Source organism: Coregonus clupeaformis, chromosome 26 (assembly GCF_020615455.1).
Source record: "Coregonus clupeaformis isolate EN_2021a chromosome 26, ASM2061545v1, whole genome shotgun sequence".
NCBI lineage: Eukaryota > Metazoa > Chordata > Actinopteri > Salmoniformes > Salmonidae > Coregonus > Coregonus clupeaformis.
Genome location: NC_059217.1, coordinates 44,741,101 through 44,768,890, shown reverse-complemented (window position 1 = coordinate 44,768,890; position 27,790 = coordinate 44,741,101). Strand labels below are relative to the sequence as shown.

Here is a 27,790-nt window from a genome sequence, read left to right as displayed (position 1 = left end):
GGTGAAATAAAAAATAAATAAAAAAAAATAAAAAAAAGCCCAGCTCTGTGGAGTGTACGGCTTAAAGTGGTCCTATGGACAGATACTCCAATCTCCGCTGTGGAGCTTTGCAGCTCCTTCAGGGTTATCTTTGGTCTCTTTGTTGCCTCTCTGATTAATGCCCTTCTTGCCTGGTCCGTGAGTTTTGGTAGGCGGCCCTCTCTTGGCAGGTTTTGTTGTGGTGCCATATTCTTTCAATTTTTTAATAATGGATTTAATGGTGCGCCGTGGGATGTTCAAAGTTTCTGATATTTTTTTACAACCCAACCCTGATCTGTACTTCTCCACAACTTTGTCCCTGACCTGTTTGGAGAGCTCCTTGGTCTTCATGGTGCCGCTTGCTTGGTGGTGCCCCTTGCTTAGTGGTGTTGCAGACTCTGGAGCCTTTCAGAACAGGTGTATATATACTGAGATCATGTGACAGCTCATGTGACACTCAGATTGCACACAGGTGGACTTTATTTAACAAATTATGTGACTTCTGAAGGTAACTGGTTGCACCAGATCTTATTTAGGGGCTTCATAGCAAATTGGGTGAATACATATGCACGCACCACTTTTCCGTTATTTATTTTTAGAATTTTATGAAACAGGTTATTTTTCAATTTCACTTCACCAATGTGGACTATTTTGTGTATTCCCATTACATGAAATCCAAATAAAAATCCATTTAAATTACAGGTTGACATGCAAAAAAATAGGAAAAACGCCAAGGGGGATGAATACTTTTGCAAGGCACTGTATTTGGTTAACTATTTGCAATGACCATTTCTGCACTAACTTTGTCTCTTCACATACACTGCTGCTACTGTTTATTATCTACCCTGTTGCCTAGTCACTTTATTTCTAGTTATACACTCAGTGGCCAGTTTATTATGTACACCCATCTATACTGAACAAAAATATGAATGCAACATGTAAAGTGTTGTTCCCATGTTTCATGAGCTGAAATTAAAGATCCCAGAAATGTTCCATACGCACAAAAAGCTTACGAAGACAATCCATCCACCTGACATATCAAGTTTTGATGTCTTCACTATTATTCTACAATGTAGAAAATAGTAAAAATAAAGAAAAACCCTTGAATGAGTAGGTGTTCTAAAACTTTTGACTGGTAGTGTATCTACCTCAATTACCTCATGCCCTTGCACATCAACTCGGTACTGGTACCCTGTGTATATAGCCAAGTTATCGTTACTCATTGTGGATTTATTCCTTGTGTTATTATCTTTCTATTATTTCTCTTGTTCTCCTCTCTGCATTAAGGGCCTGTAAGTAAGGATTTCACTGTTTGTCTGTACCTGTTGTTTACGAAGCACGTGACAAATACACATTTGATAACATTTGATTTGAGATTGTTTGCAATTCTATCCTTCCAAAATCAAGGCAGACTGGAGGTCTTCATCAAGCGCATCTTTTTATTGTTCAAGACACACATCTCAGATCAATCTTTTACTTTCAGGCAGACACTGGGGATGCTATGTGACCTCTACTACTAGCTGCAGTGTTAAAGTCAAATGGTACGAGGGAGTATACCAGACGTTTTAGGCAAAATCACTGCACAATAACATTAAACCATCACCACAGCAGCATGACATCTAAATCAGGCTACATCACCACAGCATACAGTTGAGACTAGTATTTTGGTCAGATGGGTAAAACTTCTTTTTTTATGCTATGAACAACCATTAATTGCTACTATTTTCCTCGTCCGCAGCAGCAAGACCAGATTGCCAGTGCAGGGGAAACGACACCCAGAACAGTGTGTGCAGAAGGCAATATGATACGCAGGACACCAAGCACTGCGAGTGCAACAAATACACAACACTTTTCTGACAGCAACCTCAGACACCACAGCATATTAACATGGAATGACATCGCAGCAATGGCAGAAATTGCCTGGTAAAAGTTTGACTGCTGCGTCTATTTTAATGCTACCAAGTCACATGTTTCAGTGCATAAACTGTGTTGATACTCTTCATTGAGTTTTCAGTGTGACTCTAGCCAGTCTGGTGGTATACTGTAGCTATATAGGACATGTGTTTGTGCCATCAGATTTAGTGATGGTTTGTTTCAATGTTACATTACCACATTAAGGTGACAGGCTAGCTGACATCTGGTACCCATAGAAAGTGCTCTGGTTCATCCAATATCCTATCATCCACACAAATGTATTCAAATTCATGCTTTTTATGTGCAGGGAAATAATTCCAACAAGGCAAGCAGCTAGCAACATCCTTTAATATTGGTTTTCTCCAAATGGATAAATAAACAAACAAAGCTTTGTAACTGTTCATCATTTGGAGCAGAATACATTCAAACACATGCAAAAGGGAGTTGTACAACTGTTGAACAGCACTTTAAGTGCTAGGTTAACATCTCTCTATTGCAAAAGGATAGCAGAAAGGGGGGGTAAGGTTTTCATGATTTCTTCTTCACTATTAGTAAATAGCTGAACCTCTCTGTAAATGTACCAGCACTCCTTGACCTGTGAACTTGTGACCTCCAAAATGGCCCCAGAAAACAAAAATGTCTGAAAAACCTACAAGTACATCAGAGCAGCAGTGGGAGCATTTGAAACGCAGTAGGACTGTTCCAGTGACTTCGATAGGGTAGGGCAGCGGAGGGAGGAGGGGATCTATAGTGCACACGGGTGGGCGAGGTCCTCAAACAAAGACTGCTCTTCGATCCCTCGCGCAAACAGCTTGATCAACTGGCAGTGGACTCTGGAAGGGCAGAAGACAAAGAAAACATTGTCAGGGAAAAACAAAGGCATGAATTAAATTAAAATGTTGAAAATAGCACAGTGCAGACAATAAACTTTCAGAAGTGGGTTATATTTCCACATATAGGGGGGTGCGTACCCGACTTCGATGGCAGCGTGGGGGAGGATCTCTCCGTCACAGTTCCAGCTGCTATAGGCAGGGTGGCAGATCTGGCTGAAGAGCTGCTTGCCGTTCTCCCTCAGGTCTAGCTCTGAGTCGTTCTGGCGTGGCGTGAAGCGGAAGCGCCGCACACGGTGCACCTCTACAAAGGTCATGTCAAACTGAAGGGGAGAGGGACAGAAGGTCATGTCAAACTGAAGGGGAGAGGGACAGAAGGTCATGTCAAACTGAAGGGGAGAGGGACAGAAGGTCATGTCAAACTGAAGGGGAGAGGGACAGAAGGTCATGTCAAACTGAAGGGGAGAGGGACAGAAGGTCATGTCAAACTGAAGGGGAGAGGGACAGAAGGTCATGTCAAACTGAAGGGGAGAGGGACAGAAGGTCGTGTCAAACTGAAGGGGAGAGGGACAGAAGGTCGTGTCAAACTGAAGGGGAGAGGGACAGAAGGTCGTGTCAAACTGAAGGGGAGAGGGACAGAAGGTCATGTCAAACTGAAGGGGAGAGGGACAGAAGGTCGTGTCAAACTGAAGGGGAGAGGAACAGAAGGTCGTGTCAAACTGAAGGGGAGAGGAACAGAAGGTCGTGTCAAACTGAAGGGGAGAGGGACAGAAGGTTGTGTAAAACTGAAGGGGAGAAGGTCGTGTCAAACTGAAGGGGAGAGGAACAGAAGGTCGTGTCAAACTGAAGGGGAGAGGGACAGAAGGTCGTGTCAAACTGAAGGGGAGAGGGACAGAAGGTTGTGTCAAACTGAAGGGGAGAAGGTCGTGTCAAACTGAAGGGGAGAGGAACAGAAGGTCGTGTCAAACTGAAGGGGAGAGGGACAGAAGGTCGTGTCAAACTGAAGGGGAGAGGGACAGAAGGTCGTGTCAAACTGAAGGGGAGAGGGACAGAATGTCATGTCAAACTGAAGGGGAGAGGGACAGAAGGTCATGTCAAACTGAAGGGGAGAGGGACAGAAGGTCATGTCAAACTGAAGGGGAGAGGGACAGAAGGTCGTGTCAAACTGAAGGGGAGAGGAACAGAAGGTCGTGTCAAACTGAAGGGGAGAGGGACAGAAGGTCGTGTCAAACTGAAGGGGAGAGGAACAAAAGGTTGTGTCAAACTGAAGGGGAGAGGAACAGAAGTGAGAAAGTGAAATCCCTGATACAGGGAATTAGCGAGTTAACCATCTCATGCAACCACTCCTATGGACCTGGGTTGGAGTACCCACAGAAATCAAGACACCATTGCAGTAGCCCCATCCAGTGTGGTTACCTGGTCGTCTTTGCTGGTGTGGCGTAGCAGGTGGCGCAGGAAGTTGAATCGGGAGCACTTGCGTACAAGGATGAGGTCGGTGGTGCCGTCAGCGAGGTGGGCGGCGGGGGACAGGCCCTTGGGGCTACGGGGACAGGCACAGCTCATACTGGCCGCGTTGATGGCCAGGAACTTCCCTCTGATCACCCCTCACCCCCCTTCATTTTCTGGGATAGAGCAGAAACAGGTTGGTGCTTTGTGGTAAATACATTGTGTAGGTTTCAGTAGAGACCCATGGCGTGTGGAGTTGAGGTCATTTGGGTGTTCAGGCAGAGATACTGTGCTTACCACTGTCTGAGACATCTGGAGCAGTCTTGCATTTCTCTGGGGAATCCTCTGGATACAGCTGCCCGTCGTGCTGGCATATGAAGCACAGGAATGGAGTGAGGATGGGACAATGGAGTTTGCTAGCAAAGTGAACAATCTCTCCTTTGCACCGTCTAGACAAACATGTAATACTAAAGTACATAACAGGTTGTGTGTATCATTGGACAGGTTGTAAGAGTACAGTCTGACATACCCAGCTCTACACCTGGTCTGGTCTCCTGGAGTTCCCAGTGTGTCAGTTGCTGGTAGAAAAGACACAACCCCTTCATAGTGGTGATGTGTCAGAAAAGTCTTAAAACCTGCACAAACGACGGCATGGCCTTTATTATTAGCAATGGCAACAGTCTACCGCAACTGTACCCAGTGGTGGTATTTCCTAAAAAAGCTAAAGCTAACTCTTCTGACCTGCCGGAAAAGTCATATCTGGCTGGTCCCATCCATCGTTTCCTCACGCTGTCTGCCAGCACGTCGCTGTAGAAACCGTATCCAAGCAGGGAGACTGAGTACCTCAGGAATGTGTTGTTGTGATGGACCGAGCACACGTCCATTGGCTGGGAGTCTCCTGTGAAGACAGGCACCCAAAGTCTAGTATGAGTGATCCTCCACAGATACTGTGGGGTACAGTGTCCTACAGAGGCAGAGGTGTGATGGCACACAATACGTGCTTTTACTATGAAACACACCAATGCCTGAACACACCCGCACACACACACACCCACCTACTCACACACACCCGCACACACACCCACCCACCTACTCACACACACCCGCGCACCTCCAGCAGTTTCCTCTTATCTCTAAACCTTTGAATCAGTAGGTCACGGCTGTCACTTGTTGGTCAGCTGAGTGTACCATAGCGATAACATGGAAGTGACAAACATGACACACATTTCTACTCACAATAAAGCTCCAGGAATGACCTGGAACAGTGATAAAGAATGCTTATGCTGTATAAAAAAAATTTTAATTAGAAGTGCTGCCAATATTTCAATGTGGATAAATGCACTGACCCACTATGATGTGTAAGGCTGAGGTCACAGGGTCGTTGATGCCGACAGTTGCATAGCAGATGCAGTCCGTCGAACCTGGATACCACACAAAACAAGACATTGATACGTTCTGTTTCTGACTACAAAATCTCGGAATCACGGCCATGGTGCGTGTGTATACACATGTGTGTAAGATGGAAAGATGGAATGTGAAATCAACACAGTTATATATTGTCAAGACACAAAGAAAAAAAAAGTATGTATGCTTGCAGATGGCGTGTATAGAATGTGTCCATGCATGTGCTTGTGAATGTGTGTGTTGGGTGTTGACTAACCTGCAGGTATAATGCCGATGCGGAGAGTACAGGGTACTAGCTTCTCCTCCGGGCTGTTCTGGTCCACTCAGTTATCCTTCTGTGCTCGAAAGACCAGGCCATGAACTATCTCGCTGAACATGCCGTCCCCGCCCACACACACACCACTCTGCATAGAGGTCAAAGGTCATGTAACACACAGAGGTCAGAACAACAACAAAACTGATCTTTTTGTTTGTTGTTTGAGAGGAATATACTTGACCCGGGGTGTTTTTAGTTCAACTATGATTGGTTGAATATGATTTAGTGACGGTTGGGCTGAAAACCAGACTAAAAAGAGGTCTTTAAAACAGACCTTTGATTACTGTAGCGACAATGACATTGAGAACATCTCCACCCTCGACTCACCCATCATATTGCTTTAACTCCGCTTCTGTCCTCAAGTGGTCCCTGGCATGATTGGCATGCTCTGTAACTATGACAACAAATGACCAGGAAAGAGTTAGAAGTCTCAACATGCTTCCTGTAGATGGGATACACTTGAAAAGTCAACTTGAACAGGTTTACAATTGACTAATTTATATTGCTTGATGTTTTCCTAATATGTAGCATAAATCGATATTTTGGACTTTGGGAGTAATCATTCACTCGCTTGGAGCAATATATCGACTAAGCATTTTCCATAAAGAAGTCCCAAAGTAGCCCTAAAGTAGCATTTAATCTTCTCTAATCGTTAGACATTGTAATAATTTGTAGCCAAAGGAATAGTTTGATTTCATGTGCAAACATTTTCACATCCACCTTAGATTCTTTTTTTTTCTCCTTTTTTTTTTTACACAATTGCTCAAATACTGTATCAATATCTTGATATCAACCCAAGCAGCTGTATAGTTAAATACAATTAGTCAACATTTGGACTTTGAAATTCCACAGTTACAAATGTAAACAGTCTTTCTGTAGTCTGAGAAGTAAACCGGATGGAAGGGGAATCCAGTATTCATCGACATCATCCGTTCCATTAAGGAACTGGGATGATGGATGGCGGCCGTAAATGATGTCATATTCCTGTGCGGCCTGAGAGAGCTTGTGTCCATTTGCCTACAGTGAACAATTTTTACTTGGCCCATAAAGAGTCATCTTTTATTAAAGCAAGTTTAATGTCTTTGGCAGGAACTCACCAATCACGTCCGTGGAGATGGAGGCACAGGCGAAGAGAGGCGCGACTTTCTGCTCATAAATACGCTTGCCTTGCTGCTTGCCCCCATAAGGGTTGATGTACACCAGCAAATGCTTGGGTCTGCTGGCTGCAAAAAGTCAAGTGAAAGATGTTATTGTATTTTCCAGATCAATTGTAGGCTGTAGGCTGAGTAAGTGTTGAACAATTAGTGCTTTTTGAGGTCGGTTCGGTTTCGGTTCAATTATTGAAAACATTATCACGGTTTTCGATTTCAATCTTCATTAATAGTGAGCATTCAATTGCAAAAACATTGAAAATATTCCATTGTCTCTGCCAGGTCCACATTGGGTAGACATCAATAGAAAAATAGGAAATTACTATGAAACAATACAATATTTCAGTTGTGTATATTACAGTGGGGAAAAAAGTATTTAGTCAGCCACCAATTGTGCAAGTTCTCCCACTTAAAAAGATGAGAGAGGCCTGTAATTTTCATCATAGGTACATGTCGACTATGACAGACAAATTGAGAAAAAGAAATCCAGAAAATCACATTGTAGGATTTTTTATGAATTTATTTGCAAATTATGGTGGAAAATAAGTATATGGTCACCTACAAACAAGCAAGATTTCTGGCTCTCACAGACCTGTAACTTCTTCTTTAAGAGGCTCCTCTGTCCTCCACTCTTTACCTGTATTAATGGCACCTGTTTGAACTTGTTATCAGTATAAAAGACACCTGTCCACAACCTCAAACAGTCACACTCCAAACTCCACTATGGCCAAGACCAAAGAGCTGTCAAAGGACACCAGAAACAAAATTGTAGACCTGCACCAGGCTGGGAAGACTGAATCTGCAATAGGTAAGCAGCTTGGTTTGAAGAAATCAACTGTGGGAGCAATTATTAGGAAATGGAAGACATACAAGACCACTGATAATGTCCCTCGATCTGGGGCTCCACGCAAGATCTCACCCCGTGGGGTCAAAATGATCACAGGAACGGTGAGCAAAAATCCCAGAACCACACGGGGGGACCTAGTGAATGACCTGCAGAGAGCTGGGACCAAAGTAACAAAGCCTACCATCAGTAACACACTATGCCGCCAGGGACTCAAATCCTGCAGTGCCAGACGTGTCCCCCTGCTTAAGCCAGTACATGTCCAGGCCCGTCTGAAGTTTGCTGGAGTGCATTTGGATGATCCAGAATAGGATTGGGAGAATGTCATATGGTCAGATGAAACCAAAATATAACTCTTTGATAAAAACTCAACTCCTCGTGTTTGGAGGACAACGAATGCTGAGTTGCATCCAAAGAACACCATACCTACTGTGAAGCATGGGGGTAGAAACATCATGCTTTGGGGCTGTTTTTCTGCAAAGGGACCAGGACGAATGATCTGTGTAAAGGATAGAATGAATGGGGCCATGTATCGTGAGATTTTGAGTGAAAACCTCCTTCCATCAGCAAGGGCATTGAAGATGAAACGTGGCTGGGTCTTTCAGCATGACAATGATCCCAAACACACCGCCCGGGCAACGAAGGAGTGGCTTCGTAAGAAGCATTTCAAGGTCCTGGAGTGGCCTAGCCAGTCTCCAGATCTCAACCCCATAGAAAATCTTTGGAGGGAGTTGAAAGTCCGTGTTGCCCAGCGACAGCCCCAAAACATCACTGCTCTACAGGAGATCTGCATAGAGGAATGGGCCAAAATACCAGCAACAGTGTGTGAAAACCTTGTGAAGACTTACAGAAAACGTTTGACCTGTGTCATTGCCAACAAATGGTATATAACAAAGTATTGAGAAACTTTTGTTATTGACCAAATACTTATTTTCCACCATAATTTGCAAATAAATTCATAAAATATCCTACAATGTGATTTTCTGGATTTTTTTTCTCATTTTGTCTGTCATAGTTGTCGTGTACCTATGATGAAAATTACAGGCCTCTCTCATCTTTTTTATGTGGGAGATCTTGCACAATTGGTGGCTGACTAAATACTTTTTTCCCCCCACTGTACTTAGTTTTTATTTGATGACTTTATTATTTATTTTTCATTCCTTAAAGTCATCATCTCATCTCAAGCAGTAGCAGTCAGCCAAACCTAACGTTATCTCTGTGCTCTCCATACTGTACTGTCTTTGAGTCATCCTATTTAGGTAGCCTATGCTGCAGACCTGTCTGATGAAATCATTTTACTAGTTTACATTTACATTTTAGTCATTTAGCAGACGCTCTTATCCAGAGCAACTTACAGTTAGTGAATAGATCTTTTTTTTATACTGGCCCCCCGTGGGAATCAAACCCACAACCCTGGCGTTGCAAACGCCATGCTCTATCAACTGAGCTACATCCCTGCCGGCCATTCCCTCCCCTACCCTGGACGACGCTGGGCCAATTGTGTGCCGCCCATGAGTCTCCCGGTCGCGGCCAGCTGCGACAGAGCCTGGATTCGAACCAGGATCTCTAGTGGCACAGTTAACACTGCGATGCAGTGCCTTAGACCACTGCGCCACTCAGGAGACGAAGTAGATAAGGCATACTTTCACGAACGGTCTCTGTCCCTCTCAGCGTTGTGTACATTCCTCTCTCATGCGGTCTGTGTGTATCTAACCTAACGTAGCAGACGTAAAAATGTATCCGTCCATAGATCTGTATATAATTATGTTTCTGCCCTAACAATGGGAGTCATTGTCACAAAGGCAGGAAGGCAGGCGACAATTTTAGGTCCAAAATAAGCCCATAGAAACACATTGGGCTTATTTTGGACATATTTTGGCGACCTCTCTGGTCTCCGTCCGAAACTGAAAAAAACTGGCGCAATGGATTATGGGATTGTAGTTAATTATCACATTTCTGAGCTGAACTAGGTTGAATATTTGCTTAATGAAAACGACTCCCTTCAGCCCAGCATCCCACATAGTTGACTTGATTTCTGTCGTGAATTATTTGATTTCTCTCTAGAGAAACGGCACGCTGGGCTCACATAAAAAATTAATTAAAAAAATAGATGGAATTCAAGTAATTGAACAGACGGTCAATTAGTTGTTTAATGACCGGAAAAAATATGAAATTACGGTTAATCGCTCAGCACTACTGAGTAACTGCACAGAATGACGGCCATACTCATTTCTGAGTTAGCCTTGCAACCAGACTTCACAAAGCATATTCAGTGTCAGTAATAGTCAGCCATACTCAGTGCTGCGAGCTGCTCTCTGATGGTCTGGACCCCTGCTGACACAGCGCCCCCTCTGGACAGTGGAAGGTGACGTCACTACACCGCCAGCGGTGCTGCCACTGCTGACATTGGATTCGATTTTGAGCATGGTGAAGTTAATTACACTTTGGATGGTATATCAATTCACCCAGACACTACAAAGATACAGGTGTCCTTCCTAACTCAGTTGCCGGAGAGGAAGGAAACCACTCAGGGATTTCGACATAAGGCCAATGGTGACTTTAAAACAGTTGGCAGAGTTTAATGGCTGTGATAGGAGAAAACTGAGGATGGGTCAACAACATTGTAGTTACTCCACAATACTAACCAATTAACAGAGTGAAAAGAAGGAAGCCTGTACAGAATACAAATATTCCAAAACAAGCATCCTGTTTGCAACAAGGCACTAAAGTAATACTGCAAAAAAAGTAGCAAAGCAATTAACTTCTTGTCCTGAATACAAAGTGTTATGTTTTGGACAAATCCAATACAACCCATTACGGAGTAGCACTCTCCGTATTTTCAAGCATAGCATGTTATGGGTATGCTTGTATCGTCAAGGACTGGGGAGTTTTTCAGGATAAAATAAGAAACGGAGCTAAGCACAGGCAAAATCCTAGAGGAAAACCTGGTTCAGTCTCCTTTCCACCAGACACTGGGAGATGAATTCACCTTTTAGCAGGACAATAACCTAAAACACAATGCCAAATGTATAATGGAGTTGCTTACCAATAAGACAGTTAATGTTCCTGAGTGGCCGAGTTACGGTTTTGACATAAAGCTACTTGAAAATCTATGGCAAGACCTGAAAATGGTTCTCTAGCAATGTTCAACAATCAATTTGACAGAGCTTGAAGATTAAAAAAAAATAGAATAAATGGGCAAATGTTGCACAATCCAGGTGTGGAAAGCGCTTAAGAGACTTACCCAGAAAGGCTCATAGCTGTAATTGCTGCCAAAGGTGCTTCTACAAAGTACTGACTGAGGGGTGTGAATACTTATGTAAATGAGATCTATGTATTTCATTTTTATTTATTTTGCAACAATTTCTAAAAACATGTTTTCATTTTGCCACTATGGGGAATTGTGTGTAGATGGGTGAGATTTGTTTTTATTTTAATCTATTTTGAATTCAGGCTGTAAAAACAAAATGTGGAATAAATCAAGGGTTATGAATACTTTCTGAAGGCACTGTATATGGTAGAGACATGGGGTTTGGACTATTGTTTTTCTGAAGCAATTCTCTATTGAATGGACATACTTGTATAAACCTTGAATTAATTCAACATTTTATGGGTGAACACCCTATATATTGAATCCAATATCTGTAGATTGCTCTAGATTACCAACAACTTCTACCTGTGAATGCATATGGATAGGCCTCAGTCAGTTTCTGGGGCATTTTCTGCCACCTGCCATCATTTTTCGTCCCGCCGTCCACATCGAGCTCCCGGACTGCTAGGATCTCAGACACGGACACGCTGTGGCTGGTACCTGTTAAGCACACCAAATCAATCTGTCACAATGTGGTAGGAACCAGAGGTTTATCCTTTATACATTCATTTCTTGGAGAAAGGGAAAGCAAACACACACACACACACACACACACACACACACACACACACACACACACACACACACACACACACACACACACACACACACACACACACACACACACACACACACACACACACACACACACACACACACACACACACACACACACACACACACACACACACACACAGAGAGAGAGAACTATGGTGCCAGGATCTCAAGCCCTTTTTGACCTACCCAACCAAACTTGGCTGGCTGTATCAATTACAGCTTGGATAGCTTCATGCTAATAAAGTTAATGTGATGAGATTGGAGCTTTAATGGACTATTAACGGTTTGATTTCAGCATTAGGGTGGAGCTAGTATTGGGCTGAGAGAAGGCAGGGAGGGGGAGAACCATTAGTGTTGTATAGCTGTTGACCACTCCTGCCATAGAAAGCACTACTGATGGATAATGGAAGGGGAGCTCATTTGGAGAAAGATTAAATCTATCTCTATAGACCAATACCATATTGTTAGGGCAACTCCTACACTAATGGTGCCTGTTATTACCACCCTTTTCCTGAAGTCATTATCATGATCCGAGTCTGCATTCATTTTGATTTTGTGCCCAGCGCAGTTCTATAAAAGCTCTATAGGAAATCAGGGAAGAATGAATTACTTCTGTGCTGATCAATCATTAATGCACATACAATGGCCTGGTGTGGCACCATACAGAGGCCATAAGAGTGACATTATAATAAAACACTGTTTTATTTCTGCCTGCTATCTAACTGCATACCTCAACCCATCAAGCTGACCTCGAATGCAGTTTGTGTGTCGACGGAGAAGTCACTTTTCAGCTACCAAGACCTGTCTACGACCCGTCTATGATCCATTTGTATTTGTATTTATTATGGATCCCCATTAGCTGCTGCCTTGGCAGCAGCTACTCTTCTTGGGGTCCAGCAAAATTAAGGCAGTTATACATTTTAAAAACATTACAATACATTCATAAAAGATTTCACAACATATTAAGTGTGTGCCCTCAGGCCTCTACTATACTACCACATATCTATAACACAAAATCCATGTGTACATGTGTGTATAGTGCGTATGTAATCGTGTGTTTGTTTGCATGTGTCTATGTTTGTGTTGCTTCACAGTCCCCGCTGTTCCATGATCTGTTTTTTTTATCTAATTTTACTGCTGGCATGAGTTACTTGATGTGGAATAGAGTTCCATGTAGTCATGACTCTATGTAGTACTGTGCACCTCCCATAGTCTGTTCTGGACTTGGGTATTGTGAAGAGACCTCTAGTGGCATGTCTTGTGGGGTATGCATGGGTGTCCGAGCTGTGTGCCAGTAGTTCAAACAAACAGCTCAGTACAAATACAAGTAGTGATGAAGTCAATCTCTCCTCCACTTTGTCCCTCTTTGTGGCACCTGACCACACGACTGAACAGTAGTCCAGGTGCGACAAAACTAGGGCCTGTAGGACCTGGCTTGTTGATAGTGCTGTTAAGAATGCAGAGCAGCACTTTATTATACAGACTTCTACCCATCCTAGCTAATGTTGTATCAATATGTTTTGACCATGACAGTTTACAATCCAGGGTTACTCCAAGCAGTTTAGTCTCCTCAACTTGCTCAATTTCCACATTTTCCATTACAAGATTTAGTTGAGGTTTAGGGTTTAGTGAATGATTTGTCCCAAATACAATGCTTTTGAAATATTTAGGACGAACTTATTCCATGCCACCCATTCTGAAACTAACTGCAGCTCTTTGTTAAGTGTTGCTGTCATTTCAGTCACTGTGGTAGCTGACATGTATAGTGTTGAGTCATCCGCATACATAGACACACTGACTTTACTCAAAGCCAGTGGCCTGTCGTTAGTAAAGATTGAAAAAAGTAAGGGGCCTAGACAGCTGCCCTGGGGAATTCCTGATTCTACCTGGATTTTGTTGGAGGTGCTTCCATTAAAGAACACCCTCTGTTCTTTTAGACAGGTAACTCTTTATCCACAATATAGCAGGGGGTGTAAAGCCATAACACACACATTTTTCCAGCAGCAGACTATGATTGATAATGTCAAAAGTCTAAAAAAAACAGCCCCCCCCCCCAATCTTTTTATCACCAATTTCTCTCAGCCAATCATCAGTCATTTGTGTAAGTGTTGTGCTTGTTGAATGTCCTTGCCAATATGCGTGCTGAAAGTCTGTTGTCAATTTGTTTACTGTAAAATAGCATTGTATCTGGTCAAACACCATTTTTACCAAAAGTGTACTAAGGGTTGGTAACAGGCTGATTGGTTGGCTATTTGAGCCAGTTAACCTCTACGGGATCAGTGTTCTGTATATGGGACGGTTGAGCTAACGTGCGCTAATGTGATTAGCATGACTGTTGTAAGAAACAGCAAACTCTCCAGGACATAGACATGTCTTATATGGGCAGAACACTTAAATTCTTGTTAATCTAACGGCACTGTCCAATTTACAGTAGCTATTAGAGTGAAAAAATACCATGCTATTGTTTGAGGAGAGTGCACAACAACAACAAAATTATCATGGCAACTGGTTTGATACATTCACCTCTGAAGGTAAATAATGTACTTACATTCAGTATACTTGCTCTGATTTGTCATCCTGCGGGTCCCAGAGATAAAATGTAGCATAGTTTTGTTTGATAAAATCCATTTTTATATTCAAATGTAGGAACTGGGTTCCACAGTTTGAACCCTTGCTGTCTTGGATTTCACACCCACCCCGCCCGGCCATCTAGATGTGTGAAAGTTAGTGTATAGGCTAATGATCCATCATGTATGACATTCCTGAGAGTGTGTATACTTACATTTTGTATTACCATATCCTTTTTGTATGTTCTCTATAGTTATGTACTTGAAAATGTATCAATTGACCAATTCGGCACATTTGGGAAGACTTGATACAAAATAGTCCAGTATTGCAATGCTTCACTGGATCAATCTGAAACTTTGCACACACATCTAGTGGCCAAAATCTAAATTGTGCCTAAACTGCAATATTATATTGTGGCCTTTCTCTTGCATTGATGAAAAAAGATACAAATAGAAAACGCATGTTTTTTGTTTGTATTATCTTTTACCAGATCTAATGTGTTATATTCTCCTACATTAATTTCACATTTCCACAAACTTCAAAGTGTTTCCTTTCAAATGGTATCAAGAATATGCATATCCTTGAGGTCCTGAGCTACAGGCAGTTAGATTTGGGTATGTAATTTTAAGCAAGAATTGAAAAAAAGGGTCAGATCCTTAAGAGGTTAAGGGGGCTTTACTATTCTTAGGTAGGTGAGCCACCAATTGTGCAAGTTCTCCCACTTAAAAAGATGAGAGAGGCCTGTAATTTTCATCATAGGTACACGTCAACTATGACAGACAAAATGAGAAAAAAATATGGGGAGAATTTGCACAATTGGTGGCTGACTAAATACTTTTTTTCCCCACTGTGTGTGTGTATATATATATATATATATACACACATATATATACACAGACACACACACACACACATAAACACACTGCTCATTCTGATATTTCTTAATTTCTTTCTTTTTTGGATTTGTGTGTATCGATTTGTATTGTTAGGTATACTGCACTGTTGGAGCTGGAAACACAAGCATTTCGCTGCACGTGCGATAACATCTGCAAACTAAGTGTACACAACCAATAAAAATGTGATATGAAGCAAATTGGCAACAGGAAACATGAGTTTCATTGTTCTGTTTGCTACCGGTTGTTAACAACAGATGGCATTGCTACCTCGGTGGAGGTACGGAGAGGCCAAATGAAAACCATACATCAAATGTGATGACTCAGCAAATTGTAGCTGTTAAACATACACTGCATTAGTGTTCCACGGTATACCGAAACTTCAGTACTTTTTCAATGCTAGAACATGAAAAACACTACGGTAATAAAAAAAATAGTTTTACTTTCGGTACTAGCCTAGCACTTTGTTTATGATAATATGCAAACCATAACGTAAAATATGCCAATTTCAAAGCTGACTGCCACCACAAACTTTATTCATTAACTTATTTGTTCTCTCTCACATCTCTACCAAAGATTATCAGCGAACTGACTGCCTTGCAAATGACGTCGTTACTGGTTAAAGAGACAGCGCACATTTTTATAAAAGAAGCTACTTCAATGCAAATGTTGTTGATCAGTACCCTAAAATAAGTCCTAAATGGAAGGGAAACAAATTGTTTGTCATCTGTAGCCCCTTAAAAATCAGCCAAAACAAGCTCAATAACTCAATGCATGCACACACCAATTTACCCAATTTATCAATAGAGATTTACCATTCAAATAAATTATTACCGTTATGTAGTTGGTAAAAACCAAGTCAAATTGATTGCATGATTGTATAATTGATTCAGTAATGTATACATGGCTGTCTCTGAAAAATGTTGATGTAAAGAAATTCAAAATGTCATGATATTGAACTCAAAAGATGCACAACGATTGCTGTGGTATCATGATGGTATTGAGTATTGTGATACTAAACCTGGTATCGAAGTCAAAATTCTGGTATCGTGAAAACACTGCACTGCAAAGCATCAGCTCATTTTTAAGTCATGAGCATTCAACCTCAATGTCCACCCCCAGATCCAATGATTCCAAGTTAGAAGACATAGCAAAAAATACACTGCTCAAAAAAATAAAGGGAACACTAAAATAACACATCCTAGATCTGAATGAATTCAATAATCTTATTAAATACTTTTTTCTTTACATAGTTGAATGTGCTGACAACAAAATCACACAAAAATGATCAATGGAAATCAAATTTATCAACCCATGGAGGTCTGGATTTGGAGTCACCCTCAAATTTGATGTAATGTCCTTAAAACAAGTCAAAATGAGGCTCAGTGGTGTGTGTGGCCTCCACGTGCCTGTATGACCTCCCTACAACGCCTGGGCATGCTCCTGATGAGGTGGCGGATGGTCTCCTGAGGGATCTCCTCCCAGACCTGGACTAAAGCATCCGCCAACTCCTGGACAGTCTGTGGTGCAACGTGGCATGGTGGATGGAGCGAGACATGATGTCCCAGATGTGCTCAATTGGATTCAGGTCTGGGGAACGGGCGGGCCAGTCCATAGCATCAATGCCTTCCTCTTGCAGGAACTGCTGACACACTCCAGCCACATGAGGCCTAGCATTGTCTTGCATTAGGAGGAACCCAGGGCCAACCGCACCAGGATATGGTCTCACAAGGGGTCTGAGAATCTCATCTCGGTACCTAATGGCAGTCAGGCTACCTCTGGCGAGCACATGGAGGGCTGTGCGGCCCCCAAAGAAATGCCACCCCACACCATGACTGACCCACCGGTCATGCTGGAAGATGTTGCAGGCAGCAGAACGTTCTCCACGGCATCTCCAGACTCTGTCACGTCTGTCACATGTGCTCAGTGTGAACCTGCTTTCATCTGTGAAGAGCACAGGGCGCCAGTAGCAAATTTGCCAATCTTGGTGTTCTCTGGCAAATGCCAAACATCCTGCACGGTGTTGGGCTGTAAGCACAACCCCCACCTGTGGATGTCGGGCCCTCATACCACCCTCATGGAGTCTGTTTCTGACCGTTTGAGCAGACACATGCACATTTGTGGCCTGCTGGAGGTCATTTTGCAGGGCTCTGGCAGTGCTCCTCCTGCACCTCCTTGTACAAAGGTGGAGGTAGCAGTCCTGCTGCTGGGTTGTTGCCCTCCTCCACGTCTCCTGATGTACTGGCCTGTCTCCTGGTAGCGCCTCCATGCTCTGGACACTACGCTGACAGACACAGCAAACCTTCTTGCCACAGCTCGCATTGATGTGCCATCCTGGATGAGCTGCACTACCTGAGCCACTTGTGTGGGTTGTAGACTCCGTCTCATGCTACCACTAGAGTGAAAGCACCGCCAGCATTCAAAAGTGACCAAAACATCAGCCAGGAAGCATAGGAACTGAGAAGTGGTCTGTGGTCACCACCTGCAAAACCAGTCCTTTATTGGGGGTGTCTTGCTAATTGCCTATAATTTCCACCTGTTGTATATTCCATTTGCACAACAGCATGTGACATTTATTGTCAATCAGTGTTGCTTCCTAAGTGGACAGTTTGATTTCACAGAAGTGTGATTGACTTGGAGTTACATTGTGTTGTTTAAGTGTTCCCTTTATTTTTTTGATCAGTGTATATTACATTACACAGAACACACATTTACAATGCATCTCCTCTAGGGCTGGGCGATATGGCCTAAAACTCATGTCTCGATTTTTTCGAACTTATTGGCGATTCACAATATATATCTCCATTAAAAAAAATGTTCTCTAAATAAGCTTTGTTGTACAATTAAATGGCCAAATACACTGCATGTAAAACAGTCAGCAATAATCGAATGAGCTTGTGAAATTATACTTAGGCTGAATATATGCCTTCCATAACCATAAGACCCACTAATCATTTAATTATTTGATCAAAATAGTTGTACCTGCTTTTTTGCAATAATCACTTATCTGGCTTTCAGGTCTGTATTTAAAAATGCCCTTTTTTGTTACAAATTTAAACAGAACCATGCATAATGCATATTCACAAAAAATTTACATCGGTCTCATAAACAATCTCTCAAGCACAAGCCCACGTGCTAGTGAGTAGCCAGCTAATATATAGATTTCAAGTTTAGCCAACCTCATAGCAAATGGGTTTCATTTAATCTCTCCAACTTTTCTGTCTTCTAAATCTGATCAGAGATAGAGGAACATTGATTGACAAAGGGAACCCCATCAAATACAGCTGGCAAAATCATTTCAAACTAGTCACTCTAGTGGACGTACAGTGAGCTCCAAAAGTATTGGGACAGTGACACATTTTTTGTTGTTTTGGCTCTGTACTCCAGCACTTTGGATTTCAAAATTATACAAATGATGCAGACTGTCAGCTTTAATTTGAGGGTATTTTCATCCATATCGGGTAAATCATCTAGACATTACAATACTTTTTTGTACATTGTCCCCCCATTTTAGGGGACCAAAGGTATTGGGATGAATTCACTTATATGGCCCCATATTCGTAGAACAAATGATGACATCAAGCTTGTCATGCTACAAACTTTTTGGTTGTATTTGCTGTTTGTTTTGGTTGTGTTTCAGATTATGTTGTGCCCAATAGGAAATGAATAGTAAATAATGTATTGTGTTATTTTGGAGACACTTTTTGTTGTAAATAAGAATAGCATATGTTTCTAAACACTACATTAATGTTGATGCTAACATGACTATGGATAATCCTGAATGAATCGTGAATATTGATGAGAAAGTTAGAGGCATAAATATCAACCCCCTCAAAAATGCTAACCTTGTTATTGTAATGTGTCCAACTTTCTCACTCATCTTTATTCACGATTCATTCAGGACTATCCGTAACCATCGTAGCATCCACATGAATGTAGAAGTGTTTAGAAACATTATATTCTTATTTACAATAATAGTGACTCTCGATGTAATTATTGTGTGCTAGGAATATGGAAAAAAATACTAAACTTTTGACTACTTTAATACACATAAGTGAATTTGTCCAAATACTTTTGGTCCCATACAATGGGGGGACTATGTACATAAAGTTCACCCGATATGGATGAAAATACCCTCAAATTAAAGCAGACAGTCTGCACTTTAACCTCAGTCATTGTATAATTTCAAATCCAAAGTGCTGGAGTACAGAGCCAAAACAAAAACTAATGTATCACTGTCCCAACACTTTTGGAGCTCACTGTATGTAGCCCAACATTGTGGTAAGAGTGCTCCTCCTACCTGACTCTCCTTTGCCTCGGTGCAGGAACTTAGGAAAACAGAAACCTGGAATGGGAACAGTGGAGTTATTGTGGTTTGCATCAAGATGAGCAAACACTTTTTTCACAATATTGACATACTGTATCTCTTCAGCAGAATGAAACCTTTAAAAGGTCCTACATTGGCTTGCTTCACAATTTAGCCAGGGGAGTTCAAAGTTCAACAAGTGTTTCTCTTAGAGCGTTTCTCTTCTCTTAGTCAAAGGTTATGGATATACTGACAAAATACGTGTCTCTACGTCCTAACAATGTGAGTCGTTGTCCACAAAGTGTCACAGCGGGCTGTCTAGCTACCACCTATCCTTTCTTTGAATTGGTGGATAAATGAATTATTTAAATGCTTTTTTTCAATATTCGATGAGGGTTGTTGACGTCAACCGACTGTATTCAATGGAGAGATGCTATGCTACTAGACTCATACCATGAATATGCATATCCATCTTGAGACAACTCCGATAAGTGTTTTTCCTCAAAGTTGCAGGGATGTTATGTGTCCTACTTATTATGAAACGTCTATTCAATCAAATAAACCTCACGTAGCAAATAAGCCATTCGTTTCTTTGTTGACCAAATTTGACACTCATTGACCTCCATACAAAAACTCCTTGCTTGGTGGGCCAAAAATATATATATATATAAAAATATTCAGCAGAGTTGGGCATCTCTCTTTACCTCTTCCTCTGTCTTAGTTCAACGTACGTTTCTCTCAGATGCAGCAGATTTTGGCACTGAAGACAGTAGTGGAGCCAGCGTTCGATCAAGCAATTTCTACTCCGAGATAAGGTCTTGCGTCATTTGATCCCTTTCAGCTAGAGAATGGAAAATAATAATCTTATGAGAAATGCGTAGAAATTAATTTACCCTTTAAGTCTGAGAAAAAATTAATAATGTTATTTTATCAAAGACTCTATTCCCCTTTCATCTGGAGAGATTATTATTTTAACAACGCTGCTTGTGATTGCTCATTTTCAGGACTTTTGTCCTTCAGATATCTCAGAATTTAATGGTATTTTTTCTGCTCCTGAAATGAATAGGCTCGACTCCAAAGCCCATCCATTCTGAAATAAATGAAGAGACCTTTGACAGCCTCAAGATGAAAGATGGCAGATAGCAGGCATCCAAATGAACTAACACGATACAGGGAGGTCACTAATCTGTTTTATCTCTAGGCAGATATACTGTCCACATGGGAAGCCATTACATAAGTATGACAGGATAATTTCATTTTGGTATGACAATTTACAGCTATAACAATGTCACTGTAAGATATATAGATCTTAACATTGGCCTGCTGAATGTACACTATTGGTCATTTGTAGCCGAGGACATTATAATGGTTATTTTACGTTAGTCATACCATATTTGATCCCAGGCCTAAATGCTACATAACACACTTGATTCTCAGATACTTAGTTGGCCCATGTTGTTATCAACTCCTTGGGTCATGGTTTATTAATATGCAAAACCATTTTTCTGGTGATAAACACGGAGTATACAAAACATTAAGAACACCTGTTCTTTCCATGACAGACTGACCAGGTGAAAGCTATGATCCCTTATTGATGTCACCTGTTAAAACGACTTCAATCAGTGTAGATGAAGGGGAGGAGACAGGTTAAATAATGATTTTTAAGCCTTGAGACATGGATTGTGTATGTGTGCCATTCGGGGGATGCAACGCAATATTAGGAAGGTGTTCCTAATGTTTGGTATACTCAGAGTACATCATACAAGTCTGACAATGGACAACTGCATAGTCACAGAATAAGCCGAGCTATGAATAAAAAGGTCTGTAAATACCGATGTTTACCGACTCCCGTTAGCGCGAGACACACAATAAAAAGGTTTACAAGCTGCTTTAGCTGAATACCAGCCTGAGTCATCACAGACAAACTGTACTCATCAAGGCCTTCCTACCTAGTTTGAACCTAAACCATATGTTCTCATTTGACAGTTTCTCAATTGAATGAGAAGATCAATACGATTGATATTTGGAATGTTTGAAGATACTCTTGATAATCTATATACTGACACACCACACACATTCAGCCATTCTTCATGACTTTCCTCCTTATACCCCTGTTGTTCAAACTGAACCCCAAGGTTGACCCCAATGACTTATTGAACATAACTCGACTGCATTAGCTCCTCACAACAAGGGTAGGTCAACACAACATACTGTACCAGCCATATTGTATGGAGCTGCTCTGGAAAATACAAGTCACTGTTTTCCTATGCCACTCAAAACACTAGCCGGATCTTTCCTAGTTGTGCAACTAGTGTACTGGTTTGGCTAATAACAGCCACAGAAAGAGAGGTGGGTTGGGTGATGAGGAGTGGGAGAAATTCAAACCCTTGGTAGGTCATGGGCCTGCCATGCAGGACACCAAATCAGACTAGCTAGCATTAGCCCTCCATGGAAATGTCAAAGTGCCAAGCAAGCAGTGGGAAAATTTCAACAGAACAGCAGGCCCTTATCCATCATAGTGTAGTGAGTGACATCATGAGTGAATGCCCTTCTGCGCTCTGATTCAGTGTTCACTGTTCATCATTATACGAATATAGATGGGCTCCCATGTTTGCATTGGACTGTTTGAAACATTACAAAAACATCTGATGGAAACATTTGCCAGGAACTACATTGTGGAAGACCCGTGCTAGGCCTTCCTCCATCTCTTGACAGTGAAAGTGATGGGCATGTTTGCTTTTGATGAGGGTGTCCTGTCCATTGTTAGAATGAGAGAATCTGAATGGCACATGGTCTACTTCAGAATTAGGCCGCAGAAAAGTGTGCAACTCAAACTGTGAAAACGATCGGCTAAACTGAAAAGGTGATACTGTTCGAGCTACTTCAAGGGTATTAATAAATAATAAACGAGGCTGCTATCAGACTATGGGATAAACTCATACAATTCCTTCAACATTTTCTATATATGTTATTAAATATCCTAATTAGCATCAAGCATGTTATATTGTTGATTTCTTGACTCGGAAAGCTAAATTGTTTGACGACATAATTGTCTGTGGGTTCCTATAGATTCAACGAGGCCTATCATTGACCATAAGGAGCGTGGACCCGCTTTCTTCCCTCATATCTCTAATGTAGGCTATGCTTTTGAATTCACCACAACAAGACGCTTTGAATATCCAAAAGGCATTTAGTAGAGTCAATTTCCATTTAGGCCTGCTTTCATGGGAGGTAGGCCTAAAGCCACATTCAATTCAACAGACCATACTGAGTTGAACAGTGCTGGCAGGTAGCCTAGCGGTTAAGAGCATTGAGCCAGTAACCGAAAGGTCGCTGGTTAAAATCCTTGAGCCGACTAGGTGAAACCTTTGTCGATGTACCCTTGAGCAAGGCATTTAACCCTAATTGCTTCTGTAAGTCACTCTGGATAAGAGCATCTGCTAAATGACTCAAATGTCAAACATAAACACATTCCATACGTCACCATGTGGATATGTTATGCTCCCATAGAGAATGATAGAGACTAAAAGGCCATATTAGCATTGGGCAGCGCCATTGAGGGCTTCCACCATGTAGTCAACTGGGTGGGTCTTCCACTTCATGATCTCTCCTGGTGACCCTGTTGGAGTCATGTCCAATCAGGTCATCTGGACGGATCAGCCAATCATGAAGAAGAAAAATGACTACTTTAAAATGGAGATAGCCTTAATGGCACTGGCCATGTTGTTAGACACTATAATGTCACAGACACAAAGAGGAGTCTTCTGTCTCGATGTTTGCTCCTCATCTGAATCTTGGGTGACAAGGGATGTGGTACTATGGCTGCGTTTACACAGGCAGCCCAATTCTGATCTCTTTTCACTAATTGGTCTTTTGACCTGAAAAATATCTAAGTGAAAATATCTGATGTTTAAGGTCAAAAGACCAATTAGTGGAAACAAAGCTCAGAATTGGGCTGCCTGTGTAAGTAAACGCAGCCTATGTAGCATCTACCATTCAGACATGTTGGCTCATGTAACCTAGTAGGCTATAATTACAATTTCATCAATAAATAACGTTTAATCTAATTAGCCTATAATAAAGACTAACACATAATGAACAGCCTATAAGTATGATGCTTTGTGCGTTTAAATGCAGTGGGAATAGACTGACAACATGAAGGCTACCGTGCAAGCGCTATAGCGGTTATTAGGCCTACCGTATGAGGTGATTGCAAACTCCAAGAACAAATCGCGTAACATCCAATTGACACGACATAGTGAATCTACCCAAGCCAGGGCCGCCGCCGCATTCCGCGGCCCAGCTGTCAAACATTCAACAACTCAGAATTGGCTTGCTTTCAAAACTAAGTTCTGGGCAATGGATAGTCTCGCTGCTATGATACAAATGCATCTATAAAATAAAAACAAAAGACTGCACTAAACTGTCCTTGTTGTCTGTTTCAGATAGGCCTATAGAGTGCCCTTTACATCTACGCCTAATTTAGGCTTTAACATACCATGTCATTCGTTGACAATAACAATAATGTATTGTCTTTCATCAGCAAAAAGGTTAGGGGCAGGCAACAAAACATTTATATATTTTGAGACTAAGATCCAGAGAATTGTGAATGCGCACTTTACGTGTTTACGCGAATGTGGATAGCGAATATATCCAACAAAGAGAACATACTATAGGCTATAAATCACCTATCTGTCCCTAGATGTCTCAGTCGGAATATATTAGTAGCATATATCTTTGCACTTAATACCCAGTTTATCTTTTGACACTTACCGACTTTGAACGGGTGAAACGCATTTTTTATTGGCCGGAATCTCTTTCCATGTCAGAATCACACGGTTTAACAATACTTCGAAGACGCTGTTTTTCAGGAGGAGTTGGGATGCCAATAACCTCGGTTGTTTTTCCATGTCTTCACCAATAAGTCACCGCACTAGGTGACTTAGAGAGCGTATCAATGTTATCTTAATCTAAGCATTTCTTTAGTAATTTATCGGGTTACTGAGACCCATTCTCTACACAAGGAAACAATGTTGCTGTTTTCGACTGCCACAATTGGATAGCGGATTCTCCATTCACCAAAAGGGGACGGGCTGAAATTACGCCTGACGTCACGACGCATTCCAATTTTGGTGCTAGAGAAAGAGGCTTTAAGATGAGCTTGTTCAGAGAGCAAATATTTCAATAAAATAAAATATAATTAATATGATTGTAGGGCTATGTGTATATTTGTAAAATAAATACAAGTAAATAAGTGTTATGTATTTTAAAAACGTCAGAATGACACTCAAACGGACCATTATTATTTCACTTTCATGTTAGGCCTACTACTTCTGTCCAATAGAGATAGATAGAGGACTCTAGTGGCCAAAAGCCTGATCGTTTTAGCATGGGCAGCACCATTGAGGACTTTCACCATTTTGAACTAGTGAACTGGATGGGACTTCCTAGGGGTTAAGGAAGGATCACATAATTCCATCCAGGTCACCAAGAGGGATCAGCCAATGAATTATACTTGTGAGCAAACATTCCATAACTACAGGTGCCAGTAAATCGCCAACCTTGGCATTATATATGTTCAAACAACACACTCCAGGTGGCAGTATGCACCCTTTCAGTTTGTTTACCAACTCATAAAAGTAGTAGTTGAAGAAAATGGACTACTTCAAAATGGAGATGGCCTTAATGGCAGTGCCCGTGCTCTCACAGACGCCATAATGGGACAGATACAATGATGCCATGTCTATCTAAGTCTATGTTCTATCCAGCACTTATAGTCCTTGATTTTGTGCCATAGGTGGACAAAAAATGAGTTTTTTATTTTGACATGAGGTAAGCCGAGAGGAAGTGGTTCTACAACAGACCCACGTTTGTAAAGTCTGTTCAACAATATTATCCTTTAGATATTTTCTCTCAAATTACCCCTCTCATAATTACCAACCACCCTGCCCACCGGCACATTAAGTTTAAATGGAATTGTATTTAACTTCTGGCTTCCCACGGACTGTTGTTGTGCAACCGAGTACATTTGAAAGCAACGCTAGTGTGTGTACTGTAAATACAGCTGTGTTGCTAAAAGTAACTAGTACATTGGGTGCAGTAGGTCTTTAGACTCTCCTGGAGGTGGTTTGTAAATCTTCCCTAGCGTGAGGTCATTTTTTTCTTATTTCTCGGGACTCTCATTTGAGGTCAAGCAGGTCATAAACAGTTTCTCTGTATTGTAAAATTATGCTTTTGTTAATTCCATGAAGTTTGGACGTTGAAAGGGATTGAATGCATTTCTCACAAAATGTATTGCTGCAAAGCAGATCAATCTATGTGCTAGTTAGTCACTGCAGTAGATCATTCAAGAAAACAACGTCTTCAATGGCCAGTACTGTATAATCAATGATCTCACTAACAAAGCATCATTGGTTTAATTGGAACACAACACATCTCTGTTATGTAGTGGCTGTGTGAGCAATGACAGCTTTGTCAGAGTCCCATTACAATGAACTGTGAGTCTGTAGTTGTACATAGTGAAGCATTGAGGATGAGTAGAATGCCATCTTGGAGTGATGTCATAATGGGGTCATAAGAAGATAGAATCCTCTTGCCATTAGGCTAGAATCTTAGGTGGGAGAACATTCAGAGAGAAGGTTAGTTGGAGAAAGTCATCATATTGGTAAGTCATGTTTCTAAATTGTTCCTAAAGTTATGGTGAATCTACTATAATGGAGAGGACGGTTTTAGGCAAATATGATAGAATTTCATATCACTTTGCGTAGCCTACTGCAAGTATCAAATTCCTGTCTTATGTTTAAATGAATATTTTCATGGTTAAATATTGGTATGCATTCATTTATCTAAACTGATTACTGTATAATCTAGATTACCGAACCTGAGAGTGATTTCTGATGAGATTGAATTGATTAGTACTGTCTTAAAACACATTTAACAGCATAGTGTACTATACTATAAACATTTTTGAAAAGATTTACACAAAATCTATAGTAAAAAGAGTTTGCATAATTGGTTGGTCACAGCTTGTTTAGTTTGGATACAGGGCTGTTTTATGGTGAGATGCAAAATAATGTGTTAGAGGCACTAGAAATGTAGGCATTGATGAAAGGCACCACATAGGGTAATAGGCTTTAATAGTAGTGTGAATGGCTATAGGGACACTGGGAGGTCATGTTTATTGGACATACTGTCACTATAATCACAGGATGCATAGCCGCGGGAAGTAGTTGTCACGATCGTCGGGAACAGAGGAGGACCAAGGCGCAGCGTGGAATGCGAACATATTTATTAATTGATGATCACACGAACAAAAACAAAACGAAAACGTGACGTCCCTGGTTACATTCACAAACCAACACGGAACAAGAAACCACACCAAATGAATGCCTAACGGCTACCTAAGTATGACTCCCAATCAGAGACAACGAGCTACAGCCGTCTCTGATTGGGAGCCACCCTGGCCAACATAGATATACAAAACCAGAACAAACACAAATGAAAACTCACACCCTGGCTCAACATACTAGAGTCCCCAGAGCCAGGGCGTGACAGTACCGAGTGGAGGACAGAGGAGCCTCTTAAAGAAGAAGTTACAGGTCTGTGAGAGCCAGAAATCTTGCTTGTTTGTAGGTGACCAAATACTTATTTTCCACCATAATTTGCAAATAAATTCATTAAAAATCCTACAATGTGATTTTCTAGAATTGTTTTTCTCAATTTGTCTGTCATAGTTGACGTGTACCTATGATGAAATTACAGGCCTCTCTCGTCTTTTTAAGTGGGAGAACTTGCACAATTGGTGGCTGACTAAATACTTTTTTCCCCCACTGTAAATGTAAATTCTGTCAATTTGGAATTTACGTTCATGTCAAATTAATCTTTGGCAATTGGGTAAAAAATCAATGTGGAACTGTTAAAAGTGATTTGCTTTATTTCTTTTGATGCCGATGCTGTCTTTAGGTTGTTTAAGGATTTGTTTTCCATTAGCAGCATCCTGTAGGTTGCTAACATTTAGGAACTCTCTTTTAAAGCTCATTCGTATTGGAAGTGCACAGTTTTGGTCAGGGCGACTTGCATGTTGAGGTGGGCCTGCTAAGGAAGGAGGTGGGCCTGCTGAAGCAATTGGCCTGTATGGGGGAGATGAGATGGATAGAGAGACAGTCTCTGGAG

The 27,790-nt window shown here is 41.4% G+C and overlaps 1 pseudogene; it reads right to left on the bottom strand.

Annotated features, from left to right (window-relative positions):
- Nucleotides 1–2,262: 2,262 nt before the first annotated feature.
- On the bottom strand, nucleotides 2,263–24,702 carry LOC121540665 (annotated as a pseudogene).
- Nucleotides 24,703–27,790: the final 3,088 nt, after the last annotated feature.